At 43.1% G+C, this 12,229-nt stretch overlaps 1 long non-coding RNA gene across 1 annotated transcript in view; it reads right to left on the bottom strand.

The window, feature by feature from the left end:
• The window catches only part of LOC120409258, a 38,868-nt gene extending 27,976 nt beyond the window's left edge, over nt 1-10,892 (bottom strand). Inside the window, exon 1 of the long non-coding RNA XR_005601231.1 lies at nt 10,816-10,892. This is a non-coding gene — a long non-coding RNA (uncharacterized LOC120409258). The remainder of the gene's footprint in view (nt 1-10,815) is intronic.
• Nucleotides 10,893-12,229: the final 1,337 nt, after the last annotated feature.

The following is a 12,229-nucleotide window of genomic DNA, read 5'->3' as shown; positions in this document are numbered from 1 at the left end:
TCTTCAGATTTGTGTGGATTTTGTTAACCTTTAAATATTTTCCCCAGATCACACCCATTAGACCTTGTCTCCATTTGAGTCAGTAGCGAAACCCTGCAGCTGCAATGGGAACAGGGCTGAATCCCTGGTATGGTGTGCATGATATAACCAGCTGTTTTATAGCACGAACTAGTTTTTCCATTGGGTGAGTTGTAAAAGAGGGGATCTTCTGGAGCGATGCAGGTAGGAAGGTAAGGAGTTAGCCCCCCGTGGACCTTGGAAGGGTGTTGGGATGGAGGGAAATGAAGCCAAGGGAAGATCTGGAGAAGAAGAAATGGGAGTTGGGGTTCAGGCCAATCCTCGCTGTCAACAGCCCTGTTTGCACAGCCTGGTTTTGCTACCGTAGTTGCTTTACTTAAAATGATGATGTCCCAGCTTTAACTATAATCACAATTGCCCAGCCTGTCATGTGCACTTCAAAGGATACTGCAGGACAGATGTGGTGGGAGCTAGGCACGTCATTGCTCATGTTTAAAGATGGTGGGGAACAGGGCACCACATGACTCCAGCTCAAGGAAGGGCTATTTGTTAAGAAACACCATGTACCACATAGCATTGAATGGCTCCCCAGAACCTCAGGGGCAGAGTGGAGAAATAAATACCCACAGTACATATACCCACTTGAAAATACCAGGCACCCAACCCATATTCTCTCCTTTTCTCCTCAAAATGACCAAGGCACATTTAAAGGAGGGACAGAGTAATTGGTTGCTCTCATCACGTTGAGGTTGCTTATGAAAACCTCCTTCTCTAACCATATATTCAGAATTTCTATTCTAGTCTGGCCCTAGCCCTAAGACAGGGGAAATGATCGTATACTGGGGAGAGAAAGAGAAGGAGAACAAAGAGAAAAAGATCTAACTCTCCACACCAATTTGAACAGTAAATAAAGCCTTATTTTTAGCCCATTGGGGAGACAGTGGCTCTATCCTTGGGCCATACTGGGTCAGACCAAAGGTCCATCTAGCCCAGTATCCTGTCTTCCGACAATGGCCAATGCCATGTACCCCAGAAAGGAATGCTTCCCTCTCCATAGGGAAGCATTCAGGAGACTATATGAACCAAGCAGATGGGTAATAGAATGTAAAGCATTTCACCTGTATCTTATTGGTTCAAACGCAGAGTAAGCTTTTAGTGAGTGATAGTTATCACCACTCTAGCCATGTGTGAAATGGGTTATCAGTCTCCAGTCACTTGGTCAAAAATTAGCAGAATTTCATTGAAGTTCATCACAACTGGACCTAAGTGGCATCTTTATATTTGCAATCTCAGCCCAGTAGGAAAGGATGAATGGACACAGAAACTCACCTATATTTTTCTCCCTAAAGGTGACCAGAATCGGGTTTCAGCAGATCAGGACAGTGAGGGGAAACATTCATTGCTACAGCCCTTTAAGAAAGGCATGCTAAATACGTGGCTTCAATTTTCATTGCCATAATTTAGGCATTTTTTGTTAATATTGAAAGTTACTTTGAAACAGTATACTGGAGCACTATTCTGTCTTGTCACCACTCAATATACAACATCCACAGGAAAAAACATGTTTTTCATTTAGCACTTTCATATTTGTGTTACTTGCTAATGGCTTGTAGGGATATCTTAAACTGTAACTCACTCTCTCTGACCTATTTAAACAAAATAATCTTTTTCTTTTTTTAAAGAAATCTTGAAAGAAAGATGTGAATTAACCAGAGAATGAGTAATGCCATTTTCTTTTCAGGAACCATTTTAGTAAAGACTATACAGTAGGGAGGGATAGCTCAGTGGTTTAAGCATTGGCATACTAAACACAGGGTTATGAATTCAATCTTCAAGGGGGCCACTTAGCGATCTAGGACAAAATCAGTACTTGGTCCTGCTAGTGAAGGCAGGGGGCTGCACTCAATGACTTTCAGGGTCCCTTCCAGTGCTATGAGATAGGTATATCTCCATATATTTAGTTAAGAAGCTCCTGCTTCTATGTCTTGGATTAACCATTACCTCTCTGTAAGGATGATGTGCAGTAGCGATACAGTTTTAGGCCTCAATCCTGCAAAGCGTGCACATATAAGAGAAGTCCCAATGAATTTACTAGGACTGCTCAGATGTGTGATGTCATTCACTTGTGTAAGCCCAGAATCTAGGTCAGAGATGTCTGCTGTCTTTGACTGCTCTCATAGGCCAGCATAGTTTACGAATGACCCATGACAGATGAAGCAATAGCTAGAAGCATCAGTGGCAGATGTTCTATTCCAAGCTGCCTCTATTGTGACAAAGAAATTCTGAATCCTGATGCCAGAGCTGTGCAAGAGGCAAAACAAGGTTTCTTTGACATTTCTGATATTGTAAATTTTATTTCCTACTAAAGCACCCAGAGCTAGGGATAGGTGCTTTGCTATAAATAACAAGAAATATTTGTGGACAGCACTAGTAAGAGCAAAATTGAAGGTAAAATGTGGACTGCACAGCTTTAAAAATTAATAGAAGATTAAATTTAAAGGGACACTGAACTTGAAAATTACATTTCTGTCTGTATATTTTGTATCTGCTATAGATACAAATAATGGCTCAGATCTAAGTGAAATGTTAGTGAAAAGCTATTCTTTTTCAGTTTGCTGACAGTGCACTCTGTGTACAGTCAATTTCACTGTTTCTCTTGCTAAATCACATTAGTTTTGCTCTTGCTGAAAATCCCTTAAACAAACAGAAAACAGGCAAAACTTTACACAAATGTTTTTTAAAAACAAATTCAGGACATGCACTAACAGAAATGGATTTGTTTATAGCAGATTAAAAAAAAAATCAAGTTGACACTCTCCCTTTAAGAATCCAAAATAATTTCAGATCCTGATTTTAGGTGGCTGGTTTTTTGCAGTGAGGTGGAACTATTCAAGACAGGGAAAGCATAATAGTGAAGACGCTGCAGAGCGAAAAAAAGATGGGGAAGTTTTGCTAGATGGAGACACAACCTGGCATTTTACTGGTGCCAATACAAGAGGCTGGTTGGGAGCAAACGTTCAGGCTAGAGAGCACTGACAGGTTACGCATGAGAATCAGGATGAAAACAAAGGGCATCAGAGAAAATCAAAGAGGTATTTAGAAAGGATCCGGGTATCCTACCTGGAAACTGAAAGGAAGGAAAGGTGAATTGCAATATATGGTATGTTACCAATTTGTATGTAGCAGAGCAGAGCTGACAGAGACTGTCTGGAGCTGAAATAACCGTTAGCCTGGCCAACTGGACTTAGTCAGTCTGGGATTCTTAGATAAATTGGGTACTTTAGGGGGGCGGCAGGAAGGGATACAGGGAGAGGTGTGTTGCTCAGTGGTATCAGAGAGGCTATGATTGCATATGCAAGCAAACTGCTTTGTTGCCAATTTAAAAAGAAAAAAGAAAAAAGCTTCTCTCTTTTTTGTTTGTTTATCTTTCTTAAGTACAGATAAGAGTGTTTAGGAGAGAAATGCCTTGATCTCCAGGTAAGAAATGGAGATATTTTGATTCTGCCAGTGAAAAAGGATGGCGCACCATCTAAAAGGGGGATTAATGGCCTGACCCAAATCCCAGGCTTTGCATCAGGCCCCAAAGCCTTGATTCAGAAAGTCATGTAAGCAGGTGCTTAGTTTTAAGCAGGGGCTTAAATACTTTACTGAATTGAGGCCCAAATCTCTTAGCATGGCATGGTACAAGTTGTAGATAATGGGAATGGGTCAGAAAACAATTGAGCAATCAGACAAGCTAATAATGTACTTAGCAGTTGATTATGGGAAGCAGTAGGGCACAATAGAGAAGGCATTGGACTGGGTCTCAGGAGACATAGGTTCTATCCTAGCTCTACCTCCAGCCCACGGTCTTCATCTCTGCGCCTCAGTTTCCCCATCTGTAAAATGGGGCTAACGATACTTTCATTTGCACAGCACTTGGAGATGTAAAGATGAAAAACACCGCATAAGAGCTAAGTAGGGTTATGAGCTATATTTGTTTCATGGGTGGCACATTATTTGTGGTAGCATAACATATGTTTATGTAACAGAGAATATGGTGGTATACCATATGTTTATGTAACAGAATACATAGGTTTTATATATTAGAAATACTTTTAAAACAGTAATTAAACAATTTTCACAACACTCCTTTGAAGTAGGTATTATTAAACCCATTTTACCAATAGGAAAATCAAGGCAAATAGGTGAAAAGACTTCAACAAGGCCACAGATGGCAGAAGCAGGATCAGAATTCAGGATCCTCTTGCCTCCCAATCTTGTGCTCATTCCGTTAGACCAGATGACCTCTCAAGTGACCTGGATTTAACTGCCAGGCATGTAGGCATGACTTGAGAGAGAGAGATGAAATTAGTGGAGAGCTTAACTTAGGGTGTCCCTACACTATAGCCACATAGCTACAGCTGTGCTGCCGTATCACCGTAGGGTAGACGCTTCCTATGTTGACAAAGGGGGCTATTCTGTCACTGTAGTTACTCTACCTCTCCAAGAGGCTATAGCTAGGTCAACGGAAGAATTCTTCTATCAGCTTAGCCGTGTCTGCATCACGGGGGTTGGTCAACCTAACGAAAGGGCTTATGGCACAAAATTTTTCACAGCCCTGAGCGACATAGCTAGGTTGATCTAATGTTTAAGTGTAGACCAGGCCTTAGTTCTGGAAGCATTCTAAGTGAGGGTAAAACCCTGAGGACTGGAAGGTGACAAACAGAACACCATCATTCTAAAAAGGCACATGGCTACCAAACCCTTAGATTATCAAAACAACATGAGAGAGAAGTGACAGAAGCAAAGAAGCACATGGTACATTGTGAGCAATTACAGCCTGATTAGCATAATAACTACTGGAGAGAATCTAGGGTGAAATCCTGGCCCTACTGAGGTCAATGGCAAAAATTACATTGACTTCAGTAGGGTCAGAATTTCACCCCTGATCTCTACAGCTTTGTCTACACTCCAGAACAGAATTGGTGTTAACAGCTTTTAACAATGGTTGCAGCTGAATTTGTGTCAAACATGGTCCAGCTGTCAAAGTAGTACACACAAGGACAAACCATATTTAGCAAATGTTCAGCTAAGCACGGTTATTCCCTGCTCTGATTAGGAGGTCACCAATGGTGCAATCCTATAGTATAGATACAATGAATCAGAAACCATGAGTTCTGTAAGAACAGCATAGTTACTTGGACATTATCAGCATTCAGACAGTAATAAATTATCCAAAGTTGGGAGACTGGCAATGCAGAAATGGAGTTTATGATGAACAGGATGCAGATTCATATCAAAATGGTCAATGACAGACTGGAGAATAATGAAATCCAAGACTATCTGAGGTCCTTATCTCTCATATATTAAGCAATCAGGAGCTGTAAGCTCCTTAATTCTCCTTCCTATCATTTTTCTTTAATGTCTTCCTTTCCTGTTTGGGAGGATGAAGTAGAGCTTGATCCTGTGATTTATGTTTGCAGTCATCATTGGAATGTTTGCATCACTTATTGTACTCTCTGTATCTGTTGCTTTTTCCATTTATAAATATACTAAGTAATTTCAATAAGATTGAAATTAACAAGGGAAAAATATTCAGAATGTATTTGGAAACACTTGGCGAGACACAGAACTTGGGTTAAATGCAGAAAACGTGGATTTATGAGAAGGAAGGCTAAATTCGTTAACACTGCAGGACTCACCAGAATTCAGGAAATGCACGTCTCCACTGTGGAAGGATGTAGCAGGCACATGCTTATCATTCGCTGAGTTGCTGCTTGATTCAAAACTGCTGCCAGGCACAAATACTCTCTGGCGTGATTAAATCTTACTTGCCAGAGTAGCCCACTGATTTCATGAGACCCCTGGACTTAATCAAGTGCACAATTGCTCATTTGAGTGAAGTCTGAAGGATCAGACCCATCACCAGCAAAGTAAGAAGTCATCATGGCAGAGAGGTCACATAACCTGATAGACAGAAAACAGTCTCAAAAACAGGATACAGTGAGTGGTTACAAGTAGGAGCAACTGTAGCTAAAGGTTGTGACTAGGGAGAGATAAGACTTTGCTATAAGATCCTTTGTACTTTGTTAGGATAAGAAAATAAAACACCAGACACCAAAGTTTGCTGATCATTTCAAAACTGAAGATAAAACAGATTATTAAGGAAGAAAAGACCTCCTGGGATTGCAATAAGACCAAAAAGTGATTAATAAATAAAAAACATGTGGGCTTAATGTACTGTAGGCACATGCAAAACCGTGTTTGTGGGAATTGCATCAGAAAAGACTACAGTATAAAGTGGAAGAATCACAAAGCCATCACCACCACCAATAGCTGTGTTGTTTTAAGGGTAAAAAAACCAAATCTTTGAAACCTTCAGACCAATCTACAAAGACAACCAGGGCGCAGGGTGTATTAACATGGGACGTTATACAAATCAAAGTAATACAACTGCTTTACAACCCACCAGTGGCTCAGTTCTGATTGCCCTAGGAAGGCTGTTACTGTCTTAGAAGTAGGGCTCTTAACTTGGGGATCACAAGCAGATGTCAGAGTTGTGACCGCCCTGCCTTTCCCATATTGCTAATTGGGTGGGGGGGTCTCAGCTAACCCCCTACATGGGGGAAGGCTGCTGAGTGTTTCCTATTATGGAAAAAGGAGCCTTAGTAAGTGAAAAATTGAGAACCACTTCTCTGGGTAGGGAGAAAACAAAACAAAACAAAACAAAACACCAGGATGGTTTCAACTTTGCAGCTACTATATGTGCTTATGTGCTTATGGGGTAATGCTGGTTGGGCTTAACAGTAATGTGATTGCCCCTGAACCAAAGCAATGTAAAGTATGAAACATTTTATGAAATGAAGCAAATGACCTGCTCACCCTAGAGAGGGGTTCAGGGAAAATAGACTACAAGCTAGAACGGCTCTAGCTTTTTGGCCGCCCCAAGCAGTCATGCGCGGGAGGCGCCCCGGAGCCGCGGGAGCAGCGGACCTCACGCTGGTCCCGCGTGGCTCGGCTGGACCTCCCGCGGCTGTGGACGGCTCGCGTGTCCGGGGGCTCCACTTGAGCTGCCGCAGTCATGCCGGGGCTCCGGTGGACCTCCCGCAGGCATGACTGCGGCAGGTCCGCCGGCCCAGCCTGCCGTCCCCCCCGGCAGCAGGGGACGCCCCCTAGATTTTGCCGCCCTAGGCACCAGCTTGTTTTGCTGGTGCCTAGAGCCGCCCCTGAGTACAAGAGACCCGGACATTCAAGCAGAATTCCTTCAGATCAGGAATATGGTATTAGACACAAAGGGTAAATTGCCAAGTAAACCAATAGATAAAGATGAGTTTAAGACACATCTGAACATTGGTACGACAAGAGAGTGGATTAAAGACTTCAGGGCTAAGCCTTCAATGGGACCCACTTGTGAGGCCATGTGTCATTTCTGACAATTCTCTCTCTCTGGAAGTCGTACACCATCAAAGCCAAAATTACCCCCTACGGAAAACAAGGTGGGTGAGGTCATATCTTTTATTGGACCAACTTCAGCTGGTGAGAGAACCAAGCTTTCACGGAGGTCCCCTTCAGGAAAAGGCAGGCAAAGAAGCTCTGGTGGAAAGAGTCAACAGTCAGTGACAGCAAGTCTCTCTAGCCAACATGCCGCTTTGGCACCACGAACTGTAAAGTATCTTTTCACATTATTAGATCAGTTTTTATTGACCTCAAAGGGTCATTTTCATTCACTGACACACCAGTGTCAACTGAGAGGGCAGGAAAGAGATCAGATTACAGAGACCTGTAAATTTCATTCTGACACCGCCTTTCACAGGGACAAAATTCAGTCAGGGGAAACAGAAAAAAAGAAAAGGAAACGATCTAAGCAGGAAAGTAAACAAATAAGAGCATAACACTGGATGGGAAAGTGTTTTTTAAAAAGATCCAAGGGGCCTGATTCTCCCCTTGCTCATAGCTGTGTTACAATGGTGTGAGTCCATAGACTAGGCATCAGTGGAGTTACTACTGATTTACACTGACACAAGAGTCAAGTCCAGTAATTTTACCAGCCGCAAACCAATTTGCACAGTGCTGGTCATTCTAACTGTTTGAGCTAGTAATTAGAACTCAAGATATCTCCCTGGCAGCAGTGAAAGAAAGAAATGATTTTGTTTTATCCAAAATATAGCTCTTTACCCATCAGGGGATGTCTTGTATTTAACATCTTCAGTGCATTATGGGCCAGCTCTCCAACTGATGTAATTCAGCATAGCACCACTGCAACCAGGGGAGATATGCTAGGGTATACATAATCTGGGGTGAAATCCTGGCCCTACTGAAGTCAATGGCAAAAATGACAGACTTTAGTGGGTCAGAATTTCACCTCTGACTTCTATAGCTTTGCTGCCCTTTGAAGTGTTGCTTGTGCACAAACACTATTTTATATATTCCTACATTACATTAAGACCACATGTTTGGTAAGATTATGCAGGGTGTGAGACTGCCTACAATGGCATGTCTGATCTGCAACTGCTGGTAGCAAATATCTCCAACTGCCAGTCATGGGACACTAGATGAGAAGGGCTCTGAGTTACTACAAAGGATTCTTTCCCAGGTGTCTGGATGCTGGGTCTTGCCCACCTGCTCAGGGTCTAACCAATCATCATATTTGGGGTCAGGGCAGAATTTTCCCCCAGGTCAGATTGGAGGAGACCATGGGGGCTTGTAAAAGGGTTCGGCCCTCTCTGGAGCGGCAGGGAACCAGACCGCCTCACTACGTCCATCGGGTTATTTCGGGGGAACTAGCCTGGCCGCGGGGTTTCATGCCGCGGCAACAGTAGAGATCAACAAACAGCTCTATTCCACAGACCCAGGCCCTAGTTCAGGGCGGGGCAGTCGAGAGTCTCTGGCTCAGGCCCTTATGCAGGGGCTGAGCAAACAAATGAGTTCAGGAGGCCTCGGCCCTGGCTTCAAAAGGCCTGGGGAGAGGGGGAGACTGCCACCCACACGTTGGGTGGCAGTGGGGACGCAGGCCCACCCACTCCACTGCGTCCCAGGCCGGGGCCCTAGCAGCGGTAGACAACCCGCTGCTGTGTCAGTGGGGATCCTGGCCTCAACACACTGACTTCGGCTCTGGGTGTGCTGCAGCCAGACTAGGGTCGGCTGCCCCCGGACTACTTCCTACCTCCCCCTCTAGAGGTACCTGCGTCTGGACCGTGTCCTCCATGGAATCAAGCACCATGGGCTCCTCAGGGTACTTGGCGAGCAGCAGGCTTGGCAGCTCCTCAGGGTAGCTTGCCACAGGCAGGCTTAACAGCTTCTCCAGGGTCTGGTCAGTCCTCAGGTCGATCACAGACTGCAGGAGTCTCCCCACCGGGAGCTAGGCCACAGGCGTCTGGTTTCTCCAGCGGCTGGGCCTCTAGTGAGCTCTGGGATTGGGCTTTTGTACTTGCTGTCCTGCACCCTGACCTCTGGGGGGCAGGTGCAAGCTCCACTGGCTCTGCCCACTTTGGCATCCGGAGGGGCTCGTCCCTCTCCCAGGCGGCGGGGAACCAGACTGCCTAGCTACAGGGCTTTTCACCTTCCTCTGTAGCATGGGTCATGGGTCCCTTGAGAGTTTAAACAAGGGTAAATGGCAGATTCTCTGTAACTTTAAGTCTTTAAACCGAGGACTTCAGTAGCTCAGCCAGAGGTTAGGGGTCTGTTACAGGAGTAGGTGGGCAATGGTCTGTGACCTGCAATGTGCAGGAGGTCGGACCAGATGATCATGATGATCCCTTCTGACCTTAAATTCTAAGAGTCTATGAGTTTGATGATACCAGGCAGACTTACGAGAGATGCCTCAAAAATCACCACCATAGCATGGGACAAAGTCTGATTGAACAAAAAAATATCCCTTCCATGTTTACAGATTTTTAAAAAATCACTTTTAGGTTTCAGTATGGCATGAGGTATGGGGACCAAGATATCTGCCCACATTTAACAGCCACTATCTTGTTTAAATCTGTATCTACCTTATGCTGTCCTCTCACATAAAAATGCAATGAAAGGAAAACCAGTGGCCTAATTCCACCATCCTGCAGATTTTAAAGACCACCAGGGGTTCTGGTGACCACAACCTCCTCCTCACTACACCAGGCTGGAGGTTAGAAATCCATTGAAAGTTCATGCATGAACTTCATTTTTAAAATCATAAATAATTATTTTTGTAGGGGCTGGATGATACGATAGGCTGAATTTCTAAATATATTAAGATTTAACGTACCACTGCTTTTATTAATAATTACCTTAAACTAGGAGTGTTGCCCTTGCTGGAACTTTGTATTGTCTTTATTGTCTATATTGTGTGATTTTTATGTTGATGTTAGGCCCAAACCAAAAAAAACCCTCAACTGGGTAAAAGTTTTTAACCATATCCAAATTTCCTGGCTGGACCCTAGATATGTAAGGGACCAAACAAGAACCTTGGCATACACATAAACTTAGTAAAAGTTCTGATTTAGATCTGAACTTTGCAGATCAGGCTCATCTCTGCCTTTCATATCTTTGCACAAATACATAAAGCTTATAATTTTGTGCATGGCTAGGATCGCCTTGAATCTAATATGCAGTTCAATACTCTCTCTGCACCCTTTTGAGATGATCACTTGGGAAATCATTGTTGCATGCTGAACACTGGCATAAATCACATATTACTATTTACACAGAGAACTATAATAAATCAAAGCCCATTTCAGAGGCAAAGGGGAGACCAGAGCTCTAATCCTCCAAAAGGACAGAGAGTCCAACGTGCCTATGGACTTAAGAGCATTTATATTTATCTAGAACATATTTTACCAGGAAAAGTGAGATGTCCATATGTCATTGCCATGGAAGTCCTGGGGAATGGAATCTGTGTTGGCATAACGACAGAGCCATTCTTAAAGGGAAATTGTAAAATATATTTCCTCGCTGGAAAAGAGGTTATTGTAAATAAAGCCGACTACTGTATATCATCTCCCACCCAAAGCAGACACTTTAAAGCACTCCTAAGAAATAGGACTGTTCAGACTCAGAATGTGAGTCAGTTCCTGGAAAGGGGTCTGGGAAATGCCAAGGATGACAGCAGCAGAAAAGCAGATTGCAATCCTCGTGTAATGGAAACAGAGCACGAGGAGACTATACATCTCTATTGCTATTGCTGAAGCAAGTCAGGAGACACGGGCATTTGGCTGTCATCAACAATTGCAGGAAAACAATTCTGTTAATCACATTGTACTTCTGCTAAAAAAAAAAAGAGATATACTTGAGGAGTCTGGGCCAAATTCTGCTCTCAGCTATGCCAATGTAAATTTGGAGGAATCGCATTAGATCAACAATTTTAAAAAACCTAGACTTTTACTTAGGTGAACCATGGTGTTGAGAAACATTCAAGTCAGAAGGTCGCCTAAAGAGACTCCTCTTGAATTAGACCTTAGGCATCTCCCTCTCTCTCTATGGGCCGAATGCAAAACTCATTGAAGTCAATGGAAAAGCTCCCATTAGATCAGACTCTGTGGGTCTAATTCTGCCAATCTTACTCATGCTGAATCATAGCACATCCCACTGAATACAAGTTAAACTGGCAATGCTGGACCCGTGTATAGTAAAATACAAAATAGGCCTGACATGAAGTATTTCCTATACTGATTATTTGTTGGCAAAATTATGGATGAGTGTTGCACTGAGTTACCAATCCACAATGCATCTCTGTTCCATATATCTTACTAGCAACATAAAGACATTTAGACCCTGATTCAGCAAAGCACTACAGCACATACCCCATTAACTTCAATTGGACTTAAGCATGTGCTTAACTTTAAGCACATGTATACATGCTTTGCTGAACTGAGGCCTTCAGTAGGTGATCATTCCCTCTCCTCATCCCCAAAAAAGACAAAATTACTCTGATATCACTCCAAATAACTAGAATTGTGGGAAGTGCTCTCAGTAAAATTGGAAATTATACAAATTGGCTTTGTTATAAAATTGAAACTCACACCAGGAGCATCAAAACAAACCTAGGCCCTACTTCAAGGGAAACGGGCCGATTTATGGTTTTGCATTAAAATCATGGGATATTTGTGTTGAGAAGCTTTCAGAAGAGCTCAGAAGCAATCAGATATAACTCAGAGTGAAATGCAAGGTGAAGGTGCAAATGAGCGAAAAACAAACAAAATATTCTCATGGGACCTTATGAGCTGAAACTGCAAATTTGACTGTCAGCATGAAA

This window comes from Mauremys reevesii, linkage group 7, assembly GCF_016161935.1.
Source record: "Mauremys reevesii isolate NIE-2019 linkage group 7, ASM1616193v1, whole genome shotgun sequence".
NCBI lineage: Eukaryota > Metazoa > Chordata > Testudines > Geoemydidae > Mauremys > Mauremys reevesii.
The sequence above is the reverse complement of the archived record's forward strand: the minus strand, read 5'-3'. Positions and strand labels throughout refer to the sequence as shown.